Source organism: Hippocampus zosterae, chromosome 6 (assembly GCF_025434085.1).
Source record: "Hippocampus zosterae strain Florida chromosome 6, ASM2543408v3, whole genome shotgun sequence".
Classification (NCBI taxonomy): Eukaryota; Metazoa; Chordata; class Actinopteri; order Syngnathiformes; family Syngnathidae; genus Hippocampus; species Hippocampus zosterae.
Window position 1 is genome coordinate 26,694,541 of NC_067456.1, and position 12,960 is coordinate 26,707,500.

General features: G+C 40.7%; 1 non-coding gene and 1 pseudogene across 1 annotated transcript; both read right to left on the reverse strand.

Annotated features, from left to right (window-relative positions):
* Positions 1-12,039: 12,039 nt before the first annotated feature.
* On the reverse strand, positions 12,040-12,158 carry LOC127602962 (5S ribosomal RNA). Its single transcript, XR_007962993.1, has one exon. It is a non-coding gene; the product is annotated as a 5S ribosomal RNA (ribosomal RNA).
* Positions 12,159-12,637: 479 nt separating this feature from the next.
* LOC127602921 (uncharacterized) lies at positions 12,638-12,755 on the reverse strand (annotated as a pseudogene).
* Positions 12,756-12,960: the final 205 nt, after the last annotated feature.

A 12,960-nucleotide genomic window follows, 5' to 3' on the forward strand; every position in this document is an offset into this window, starting at 1 on the left:
TAATGGTCATTTAGGCTTCAGGGGTCATCCTGAACAAAATACATGTTGAAGTGTGTGCATAAGTCCTTTGGTTTAGGTGTGACACTCAATTTGAGTTTTTATTGCTTTAAATGCAGTTTCAGGCCGAGTTGCGCAAGTTTTCAGAGTTTGAATGTATCCTCATAGGAATGAGTTGTGTAGTCAAATTAATGGTCATTTAGGCTTCAGGAGGTCAACCTGAACAAAATACATGTTGAAATATGCGCATTAGTCCTTTGATTGAGGTGTGACACTCAATTTGAGTTTTTATTGCTTTAAATGCATTTTCAGGCCGAGTCGAGCACGTTTTTTGACTTTGAATGTATCTTCATAGGAATGAGTTGTGTGATCAAATTAATGGTGATTTAGGCTTCAGGGGGTCATCCTGAACAAAATACATGTTTTAGTGTGTGTATAAGTCCTTTGGTTTAGGCGTGACACTCATTTTGAGTTTTTATTGCTTTAAATGCACTTTCAGTCCGAGTTGAGCCCGTTTTTTTACTTTGAATGTATCTTCATAGGAATAAGTTGTGTAGTCAAATTAATGCTCATTTAGGCTTCAGAATGTCAACCTGAACTAAATACATGTTGAAATGTGTGCATAAGTCCTTTGGTTTAGGCGTGACACGCATTTTGAGTTTTTATTGCTTTAAATGCATTTTAGGGCCGAGTAGAGCACGTTTTTTTACTTTAAATGTAGGTTTAGGTGTGACACTCATTTTGATTTTTTCTTGCTTTAAATGCATTTTCAGGCCGAGTAGAGCACGTTTTTTTACTTTGAATGTATCTTCATAGGAATGAGTTGTGTAGTCAATTTAATGCTCATTTAGGCTTCAGGAGGTCAACCTGAACTAAATACATGTTGAAATGTGTGCATAAGTCCTTTGGTTTAGGCGTGACACTCATTTTGAGTTTTTATTGCTTTAAATGCATTTTCAGGCCGAGTAGAGCACGTTTCTGAGTTTGAATGTATCTTCATAGGAATGAGTTGTGTGATCAAATTAATGCTCATTTAGGCTTCAGAATGTCAACCTGAACTAAATACATGTTGAAATGTGTGCATAAGTCCTTTGGTTTAGGCGTGACACTCATTTTGAGTTTTTATTGCTTTAAATGCACTTTCAGGCCTAGTTGAGCACGTTTTGTGACTTTGAATGTACCTTCATAGGAATGAGTTGTGTAGTCAAATTAATGCTCATTTAGGCTTCAGGAGGTCAACCTGAACTAAATACATGTTGAAATGTGTGCATAAGGCCTTTGGTTTAGGCGTGACACTCATTTTGAGTTTTTATTGCTTTAAATGCATTTTCAGCCCGAGTAGAGCACGTTTTTTTACTTTGAATGTATCTTCATAGGAATAAGTTGTGTAGTCAAATTAATGCTCATTTAGGTTTCAGGACGTCAACCTGAACTAAATACATGTTGAAATGTGTGCATAAGTCCTTTGGTTTAGGCGTGACACTCATTTTCAGTTTTTATTGCTTTAAATGCACTTTCAGTCCGAGTTGAGCCCGTTTTTTTACTTTGAATGTATCTTCATAGGAATAAGTTGTGTAGTCAAATTAATGGTGATTTAGGCTTCAGGAGGTCAACCTGAACTAAATACATGTTGAAATGTGTGCATAAGTCCTTTGGTTTAGGCGTGACACTCATTTTGAGTTTTTATTGCTTTAAATGCACTTTCAGGCCTAGTTGAGCACGTTTTGTGACTTTGAATGTACCTTCATAGGAATGAGTTGTGTAGTCAAATTAATGCTCATTTAGGCTTCAGGAGGTCAAACTGAACTAAATACATGTTGAAATGTGTGCATAAGTCCTTTGGTTTAGGCGTGACACTCATTTTCAGTTTTTATTGCTTTAAATGCACTTTCAGTCCGAGTTGAGCCCGTTTTTTTACTTTGAATGTTCCTTCATAGGAATGAGTTGTGTAGTCAAATTAATGCTCATTTAGGCTTCAGGAGGTCAACCTGAACTAAATACATGTTGAAATGTGTGCATAAGTCCTTTGGTTTAGGCGTGACACTCATTTTCAGTTTTTATTGCTTTAAATGCACTTTCAGTCCGAGTTGAGCCCGTTTTTTTACTTTGAATGTATCTTCATAGGAATAAGTTGTGTAGTCAAATTAATGGTGATTTAGGCTTCAGGACGTCAACCTGAACTAAATACATGTTGAAATGTGTGCATAAGTCCTTTGGTTTAGGCGTGACACTCATTTTCAGTTTTTATTGCTTTAAATGCACTTTCAGTCCGAGTTGAGCCCGTTTTGTGACTTTGAATGTACCTTCATAGGAATGAGTTGTGTAGTCAAATTAATGCTCATTTAGGCTTCAGGAGGTCAACCTGAACTAAATACATGTTGAAATGTGTGCATAAGGCCTTTGGTTTAGGCGTGACACTCATTTTGAGTTTTTATTGCTTTAAATGCATTTTCAGGCCGAGTAGAGCACGTTTTTTTACTTTGAATGTATCTTCATAGGAATAAGTTGTGTAGTCAAATTAATGCTCATTTAGGCTTCAGGACGTCAACCTGAACTAAATACATGTTGAAATGTGTGCATAAGTCCTTTGGTTTAGGCGTGACACTCATTTTCAGTTTTTATTGCTTTAAATGCACTTTCAGTCCGAGTTGAGCCCGTTTTTTTACTTTGAATGTATCTTCATAGGAATAAGTTGTGTAGTCAAATTAATGGTGATTTAGGCTTCAGGAGGTCAACCTGAACTAAATACATGTTGAAATGTGTGCATAAGTCCTTTGGTTTAGGCGTGACACTCATTTTGAGTTTTTATTGCTTTAAATGCACTTTCAGGCCTAGTTGAGCACGTTTTGTGACTTTGAATGTACCTTCATAGGAATGAGTTGTGTAGTCAAATTAATGCTCATTTAGGCTTCAGGAGATCAACCTGAACTAAATACATGTTGAAATGTGTGCATAAGTCCTTTGGTTTAGGCGTGACACTCATTTTCAGTTTTTATTGCTTTAAATGCACTTTCAGTCCGAGTTGAGCCCGTTTTTTTACTTTGAATGTTCCTTCATAGGAATGAGTTGTGTAGTGAAATTAATGCTCATTTAGGCTTCAGGAGGTCAACCTGAACTAAATACATGTTGAAATGTGTGCATAAGGACTTTGGTTTAGGCGTGACACTCATTTTGAGTTTTTATTGCTTTAAATGCATTTTCAGGCCGTACCGAGCACGTTTTTTGGCTTTGAATGTATCTTCATAGGAATGAGATGTGTAGTCAAATTAATGCTCATTTAGGCTTCAGGAGGTCAACCTGAACTAAATACATGTTGAAATGTGTGCATAAGTCCTTTGGTTTAGGTGTGACACTCAATTTGACTTTTTATTGCTTTAAATGCATTTTCAGGCCGAGTCGAGCACGTTTTTTGACTTTGAATGTATCTTCATAGGAATGAGTTGTGTGATCAAATTAATGGTGATTTAGGCTTCAGGGGGTCAACCTGAACAAAATACATGTTGAAATGTGTGCATAAGTCCTTTGGTTTAGGTGTGACACTCAATTTGAGTTTTTATTGCTTTAAATGCATTTTCAGGCCGTATCGAGCACGTTTTTTGACTTTGAATGTATCTTCATAGGAATGAGATGTGTAGTCAAATTAATGCTCATTTAGGCTTCAGGAGGTCAACCTGAACAAAATACATGTTGAAATGTGTGCATGAGTCCTTTGGTTTAGGCGTGACACTCAATTTGAGTTTTTATTGCTTTAAAATGCATTTTCAGGCCGTATCGAGCACGTTTTTTGACTTTGAATGTATCTTCATAGGAATGAGGTGTGTCATCAAAAAAATGGTGATTTAGGCTTCAGGGGGTCATCCTGAACAAATTACATGATGAAGTGTGTGCATAAGTCCTTTGGTTTAAGTGTGACACTCAATTTGAGTTTTTATTGCTTTAAATGCAGTTTCAGGCCGAGTTGCGCACGTTTTCAGAGTTTGAATGTATCCTCATAGGAATGAGTTGTGTAGTCAAATTAATGCTCATTTAGGCTTCAGGAGGTCAACCTGAACAAAATACATGTTGAAATATGCGCATTAGTCCTTTGATTTAGGTGTGACACTCAATTTGAGTTTTTATTGCTTTAAATGCATTTTCAGGCCGAGTCGAGCACGTTTTTTGACTTTGAATGTATCTTCATAGGAATGAGTTTTGTGATCAAATTAATGGTGATTTAGGCTTCAGGGGGTCATCCTGAACAAAATACATGTTGAAGTGTGTGCATAAGTCCTTTGGATTAGGCGTGACACTCATTTTGAGTTTTTATTGCTTTAAATGCACTTTCAGGCCGAGTTGAGCTCGTTTTTTGACTTTGAATGTATCTTCATAGGAATGAGTTGTGTAGTCAAATTAATGGTGATTTGGGCTTCAGGGCGTCATCCTGAACAAAATACATGTTGAAGTGTGTACATAAGTCCTTTGGTTTAGGTGTGACACTCAATTTGAGTTTTTATTGCTTTAAATGCATTATCAGACCGAGCTGAACACGTTTTTTGACTTGGAATGTGTCTTCATAGGAATGAGATGTGTTGTCAAATTAATGCTCATTTAGGCTTCAGGGGGTCAACCTGAACTAAATACATGTTGAAATGTGTGCATAAGTCCTTTGGTTTAGGTGTGACACTCAATTTGAGTTTTTATTGCTTTAAATGCATTTTCAGGCCGAGCTGAACACTTTTTTTTTACTTGGAATGTGTCTTCATAGGAATGAGATGTGTAGTCAAATTAATGCTCATTTAGGCTTCAGGAGGTCAACCTGAACTAAATACATGTTGAAATGTGTGCATAAGTCCTTTGGTTTAGGCGTGACACTCATTTTCAGTTTTTATTGCTTTAAATGTACTTTCAGTCCGAGTTGAGCCCGTTTTTTTACTTTGAATGTTCCTTCATAGGAATGAGTTGTGTAGTCAAATTAATGCTCATTTAGGCTTCAGGAGGTCAACCTGAACTAAATACATGTTGAAATGTGTGCATAAGTCCTTTGGTTTAGGTGTGACACTCAATTTGAGTTTTTATTGCTTTAAATGCACTTTCAGGCCGAGTGGAGCAGGTTTTTTGACTTTGAATGTATCTTCATAGGAATGAGTTGTGTAGTCAAATTAATGCTCATTTAGGCTTCAGGAGGTCAACCTGAACAAAATACATGTAGAAATGTGTGCATGAGTCCTTTGGTTTAGGCGTGACACTCAATTTGAGTTTTTATTGCTTTAAAATGCATTTTCAGGCCGAGCTGAACACGTTTTTTTGACTTGCAATGTGTCTTCATAGGAATGAGATGTGTTGTCAAATTAATGCTCATTTAGGCTTCAGGAGGTCAACCTGAACTAAATACATGTTGAAATGTTTGCATAAGTCCTTTGGTTTAGGTGTGACACTCAATTTGAGTTTTTATTGCTTTAAATGCACTTTCAGGCCGAGTGGAGCACGTTTTTTGACTTTGAATGTATCTTCATAGGAATGAGATGTGTAGTCAAATTAATGCTCATTTAGGCTTCAGGAGGTCAACCTGAACAAAATACATGTAGAAATGTGTGCATGAGTCCTTTGGTTTAGGCGTGACACTCAATTTGAGTTTTTATTGCTTTAAAATGCATTTTCAGGCCGTATCGAGCACGTTTTTTGACTTTGAATGTATCTTCATAGGAATGAGGTGTGTCATCAAAAAAATGGTGATTTAGGCTTCAAGGGGTCATCCTGAACAAATTACATGATGAAGTGTGTGCATAAGTCCTTTGGTTTAAGTGTGACACTCAATTTGAGTTTTTATTGCTTTAAATGCATTTTCAGGCAGAGTTCCGCACGTTTTCAGAGTTTGAATGTATCCTCATAGGTATGAGTTGTGTAGTCAAATTAATGGTTATTTAGGCTTCAGGAGGTCAACCTGAACAAAATACATGTTGAAATATGCGCATTAGTCCTTTGATTTAGGTGTGACACTCAATTTGAGTTTTTATTGCTTTAAATGCATTTTCAGGCCGAGCTGAACACGTTTTTTGACTTGGAATGTGTCTTCATAGGAATGAGTTGTGTAGTCAAATTAATGGTCATTTAGGCTTCAGGAGGTCAACCTGAACTAAATACATGTTGAAATATGTGCATAAGTCCTTAATGCTCATTGTATCAATGTATCTTCATAGGAATGAGGTGTGTCATCAAAAAAATGGTGATTTATGCTTCAGGAGGTCAACCTGAACTAAATACATGTTGAAATGTGTGCATAAGTCCTTTGGTTTAAGCGTGACACTCAATTTGAGTTTTTATTGCTTTAAATGCACTTTCAGGCCGAGTGGAGCACGTTTTTTGACTTTGAATGTATCTTCATAGGAATGAGATGTGTAGTCAAATTAATGCTCATTTAGGCTTCAGGAGGTCAACCTGAACAAAATACATGTTGAAATGTGTGCATGAATCCTTTGGTTTAGGCGTGACACTCAATTTGAGTTTTTATTGCTTTAAATGCATTTTCAGGCCGTACCGAGCACGTTTTTTGACTTTGAATGTATCTTCATAGGAATGAGGTGTGTCATCAAATTAATGGTGATTTAGGCTTGAGGGGGTCAACCTGAACTAAATACATGTTGAAATGTGTGCATAAGTCCTTTGGTTTAAGCGTGACACTCATTTTGAGTTTTTATTGCTTTAAATGCACTTTCAGGCTGAGTTGAGCACGTTTTTTGACTTTGAATGTATCTTCATAGGAATGAGATGTGTAGTCAAATTAATGCTCATTTAGGCTTCAGGAGGTCAACCTGAACAAAATACATGTTGAAATGTGTGCATGAGTCCTTTGGTTTAGGCGTGACACTCAATTTGAGTTTTTATTGCTTTAAAATGCATTTTCAGGCCGTATCGAGCACGTTTTTTGACTTTGAATGTATCTTCATAGGAATGAGGTGTGTCATCAAAAAAATGGTGATTTAGGCTTCAGGGGGTCATCCTGAACAAATTACATGATGAAGTGTGTGCATAAGTCCTTTGGTTTAAGTGTGACACTCAATTTGAGTTTTTATTGCTTTAAATGCAGTTTCAGGCCGAGTTGCGCACGTTTTCAGAGTTTGAATGTATCCTCATAGGAATGAGTTTTGTAGTCAAATTAATGCTCATTTATGCTTCAGGAGGTCAACCTGAACAAAATACATGTTGAAATATGCGCATTAGTCCTTTGATTTAGGTGTGATACTCAATTTGAGTTTTTATTGCTTTAAATGCATTTTCAGGCCGAGTCGAGCACGTTTTTTGACTTTGAATGTGTCTTCATAGGAATGAGTTGTGTAGTCAAATTAATGGTCATTTAGGCTTCAGGACGTCAACCTGAACTAAATACATGTTGAAATATGTGCATATGTTCGTTATTAAAGACTTTTTGTGTTCATACAAAATCTTTTCGTGTCTGCTTTACCTGGGGATCCACTTCGTTATTTTGTTGTGCACGAGGCGATCTTTCATCGCCTCGGGCACAACGTGACAACCTGAATCCCTTGTGTGCCAAGCTTCCCCCTGATCTGCCCAGGGTGGTTCATAAACAATTGGTAAAAGTAGAAAAATGTATGCAAATTAAACAGGATAATGAGAGCATGAGTGTTTGGGATGCGACCACTATTGTAACTAAGGAGACTGAATTGACGAGGCAAATGTTGCTGGATTTGCCTAAAACTTACTATGACATACAATTGTGGGCAATAGACTGGCTTAAGAGTAAGTATTTACCCAAAGAGATTATGGACCTTTTAGAGGGAATAGCCTCTTGCAAATTGACTAGGTTGAATGATAGAAAATCAGACGCGTTGAGTTCCCTTCATCCAACAACATTGGGTCCTTCACAACAACTGGCGTTTGAATTGCTATCTGAGGTAAACCCAATGACTTATTTGGTTAATTGTATGGATGCTTGGGTGACTGTCACAGGACAGAACCCCAATAGTCATCCATTGAATCAAGCTTTGTTCAGGCAAGCAGTGCTGGGGGGTTGTCTGTATGATGTGCAGAAAATGATGACTAACTCTCCCACTATCCCCACTTCAGATGACGTGAACTGGCGAACTCATTTCCTATATTATGTGCAGCAATCTCGAATGAGAGCCGAGGAAGAGACTGAGAAAACATCCAAGCTACAAAATGACTTTTTGAATCCACAAGTACAAGAGGCTAAGAGAGCCTCCAGTAATGCATGCAAAAGAGAGAAACTTGGGAGATCTAATCAAATGTCAATCAGTGTCTCTCAACAGGCTCCACCACGGCTGATCACACCCATGGACGAGGAAGTCACGGGAGCCAAGCTGGCTGTTTCATTTGTGGTGATGTGAATCATTGGACAAGGAAATGCCCGCACCGCCGGCACCCACCTGTTCATCAATCAGGCTATGATCAACAAGCTCTGACTCCTCCTCCGCAAAACCAACAACAATGACAGGATACGGCACCCCCAAATGGACAATACCCATCTGCTCCATGGGTACCCGAATCCCCAACAATAGGGATCACTGCTGGCCTCACTGAAAGACTGTCATGAACTTGAACATGCTGGACCACACTTGCTCCCAATGCCTGCTGATACAAGGCTGACTGTTGCTAAAGTCAGCCGATGACCCACCATTGAACTCTGTCTTCCAACAGTATCGGCTTTGGTCTCCTTAGACTTCCTCCATATGACCTTACCATCCGCTGATCGGTCCTTCCCACTGCACAATGCTTTTGACAAACTAGAGATTGAAATTTATCGCATGGCCTGGTTGGGTGAAACACAAGGCAATTTATTTAATGTTCCCTCCTCCTCAATTATTGTAGGGCCTGAAGGGTGTGGCAGCCAGAGTGGACCTGTCAGAGGATCTCATCTCATTGACTGGTATCTAGGCCTGACATGGCCGCGCCGCTCATACTTTTTTGCCGTCTACTCAAATATCCCAAAATTCTCATTCGTACACCTTTTTTGTAATCGATTTAGCTACGTTTTTTTCCATATATCACTTTCAGAATCGAATAGGGAATTTTCTCATTCTCTCACCTTGGAGTTAAATTTTACTACACTCGGTTGCCCCACGTATTCGATTTTGTCTTCTGGAATTTTTATCCAAGTGCTTAAACAGCTACTCTACTCTTTCCGACCTACGGATGACGTTGTACTTATTCGGTATGGTAATGTTCTTATCGATGGATCATCTAAGATTTGCTCTTTGGAAGCCGCAAGGTGGCTCCTTTGACATTTGGCTTTTTGCTGTTTCAAACTATCGCATGTGAAAATTACAATGCGCACTGCCTTTATATTTTCGGGGAGACTGAACACATCAGAAGGTACAGCGATGCCGGTTTCTTTTGTGCAGCCTGGTGTACAATACAATACAATACAATACATGCTGATTCATATAGCAATTTACTTAGAGGTTTCTGAAAAAGAAGGTTCTGTTTCTGTAGTTCTTTTTCAGAAAAGAGAGGGGAATGTGACTGGCAGGAACGTGAACAACAGGGAAGTAAAAGACTAATTTTGATGAATTTTGACATACGTCAGCATGCAATTGGACCCAATTGAACAAAAACATTCAGCATGCATCAGATATGCGGCAGCATGAGGCAAATATTTACAATAAAAAATTTTAAAAACTGCACAGGGCGGCCCGGTAGTCCAGTGGTTAGCACGCCGGCTTCACAGTGCAGAGGTACCGGGTTCGATTCCGGCTCCGGCCTCCCTGCGTGGAGTTTGCATGTTCTCCCAGGGCCTGCGTGGGTTTTCTCCGGGTGCTCCGGTTTCCTCCCACAATCCAAAAACATGCGTGGCAGGCTGATTGAACACTCTAAATTGTGCCTAGGTGTGAGTGTGAGCGTGGATGGTTGTACGTCTCTGTGTGCCCTGTGATTGGCTGGCAACCAATTCAGGGTGTCCCCCGCCTACTGCCCGAAGACAGCTGGGATAGGCTCCAGCACCCCCCGTGACCCTAGTGAGGATCAAGCGGCTCGGAAGATGAATGAATGAATGAATGCCACAGGAACATCGATGCAACATTGCGTGAAGAAAAAACAAAGAAACAAAAACTTAGAGAGGCTCTGCTAAAACCAAAAGAAGTAGTTATTAAATGCAGGACACATATTAGAAGGACTTTTCCCACGTAAAAGTAGGGAATGACAAAGCAGACTAGATGACTAAAGAGACAGTAGAAGACGACTTGATCTTTAGTGATGGAAGTGGAATCAAAAATGGGAAATTGTATATTTTCCAAACTAACAACCTTATTTCAGACCAAGAGAGGGTATCCCGGAGGAGAAGAACTAACTGGGTGGCCAGGGATGAGACTGGTTTGTATCGGCATGAAATTGATGGACGTCCAGTCCTGTCGGCAACTAAATTGAAGACTCCAATTCGGGAGGCATGGGTTTTTTATCTGCAATTCAAGGTAAGCTCGAACCAACGAATCAGAGGCTTGTATCAAACACTCCGATGGTGATGACCTCAGAGAAATCGGATTGGGATGAGACGCTACCACTTGCGCTTTCACCATGAGGTCCACCGTTAAGTCCACCACGGGTCTCACACCTTTTAAGATGGGACGTGACCAGGAGTTCCCCGCTCCATGGCAATCCATGGACCGGGGGCTCTTCAACAAACGATTCCCCATGAAGCAGACTAGGAGTCATTGAGTGTTCTCGTCTCCTATTTTCAGGAGCGGACGAGACTCCAGGGTGAACACCCCATGAAACCACAGACGTATCCCGAGCATGTGTATCTGGGGGTCCTACAGCGGAAGTGGCACCAGCCGAGATGAATGGGACCACGCAGAGTGACACAAAGGACCCATCATGCTGTCTACCGGGAAGGAATGCGTCAGCCCCAAGAAGCGTCTCCAACTTCAAAAGTGACCTTCGGAAGGACGACTGGACGTGAAACCAAGACAAAGTTCTCAGGGGGCCCAGAACTAATAACATATCTTCCTGATTATACTGGTTATTTTGGTCTCTATTTCTCTACTAATGTGGGCGCTGGTGGCAGGCTTCACTGAGACTGTTATTTCCGGCTGTAGTTTATTTGATGATGCTTTGCACAAGATTGGGTTGGTTGTCCCGCTTTGACGACGGAGTTTGACACCGAAGTTTTGTGATCACAATATTAATTGTGCTCAAGAGAGGGATTTGTTAAGGAATTATTCCGCCAGAAGTAGTAGTAGAACATTGTTGATGAATTTCATCTTGCTATGAGAACTATTGACACTAGTCTCTGTCCTGAACATCTGCTTGTACTTAAAACAAAGAGTGGAGGGTGAAGTTGGGGCCCTAATTGCCCTTGAGTGATTAACAGCCCCCTGGCCGTCTTCTGCGTCCCCCACATCGTAAAAGTCCCTGAAGGCTGTCAAGTGCCTTCGAAGAGGAAACCTAATCTCAAGTTTTGTGGACCAGCAGATATTCTCTGTACTTTGTCAAAATGCCAAGATCGAACTTTGCTTGACTTTCTTTGTTTCAGATTTTTACATAAGGGGAAGGACTGCCCGCGGCTAATTAACATAATTAACATACCATGCCTATATGTACGTGTGACTGAAGTTGCTCGGGGCTTCCCGATGAAATCTGAGACTCACAGGAGCCCGAATCGATTCGTGTTGCGTTGCGATAAACTGAAGAAAAGACAGCGTGGTGTTGGGTCTTCTTCCACATTATAGAGAGATAAAAGAATCTGTAACCAAGGAAGGGCCAAGAGCAAATTGACAGCTCCCATTCCTCAACACAAATCAACGTGAAGGAAACGATTTCAAACCTCAGGATAAGTGAAAGTTGAATGACGAATGAAAGCCAAAATTTTTGGAAAGAGAATTGCTTCATGTCCAAGTGCTATCATTATCGATCCACGTGCAGACGGCTCCCTCTGTTGGACATTAATTTTATTCCAAAGAGACGTTGATCTGTCAAATCAACGTGAAGGAAACGATTTCAAACCACAGGATAAGTGAAAGTTGAATGACGAATGAATGCCAAAATTTTTGGAAAGAGCAGTGAATCGTGTTGAGAATTGGAGGTGGGTGCAAAAGCTTACAGCACCTGGTATTCCCAGGCGGTCTCCCATCCAAGTACTAACCAGGCCCGACCCTGCTTAGCTTCCGAGATCGGACGAGATCAGGCGTTCTCAGGGTAGTATGGCCGTAAGCGAGGGAAAACGTGAAAATTGTCCCCTTTATAGCAGACAGGGCACTTGCGGGTCGGGGATGGAGTAGTGGGGTGATTTTTTTTTCATTTAATGACCTCCTCCCGAGAGCACGAAGGAGGGGCCCGCTCCCGTGGTGGTTTGAGCGCGCAGCCTGTCAGGCTCGCATACGGTCCTCTGCGAGCACGCAGATGCAGTATTTGATGTTTGTTGCAAAAGTGGGCTTTTCCAGTGGAGGTGCAAAGGCATCCAGCAGGCGGAAATCCCAAGCTGTTTCATGTCCAAGTGCTATCATGACCGATCCCCGTGCAGACGGCTCCCTCTGTTGGACATTAATTTTATTCCAAAGAGACGTTGATCTGTCAAATCAACGTGAAGGAAACGATTTCAAACCACAGGATAAGTGAAAGTTGAATGACTAATGAAAGCCAAAATTTTTGGAAAGAGCAGTGAATCGTGTTGAGAATTGGAGGTGGGTGCAAAAGCTTACAGCACCTGGTATTCCCAGGCGGTCTCCCATCCAAGTACTAACCAGGCCGGGCCTGCTTAGCTTCCGAGATAGGACGAGATCGGGCGTTCTCAGGGTAGTATGGCCTTAAGCGAGGGAAAACGTGAAAATTGTCCCCTTTATAGCAGACAAGGCACTTGCGGGTCGGGGATGGAATAGTGGGGTGATTTTTTTTCATTTAATAAACCTCCTCCGGAGTGCACAAAGGAGGGGCCCGCTCCCGTGGTGGTTTGAGCGCGCAGCCTGTCAGGCTCGCATACGGTCCTCTGCGAACACGCAGAGGCTGTACTTGATGTCT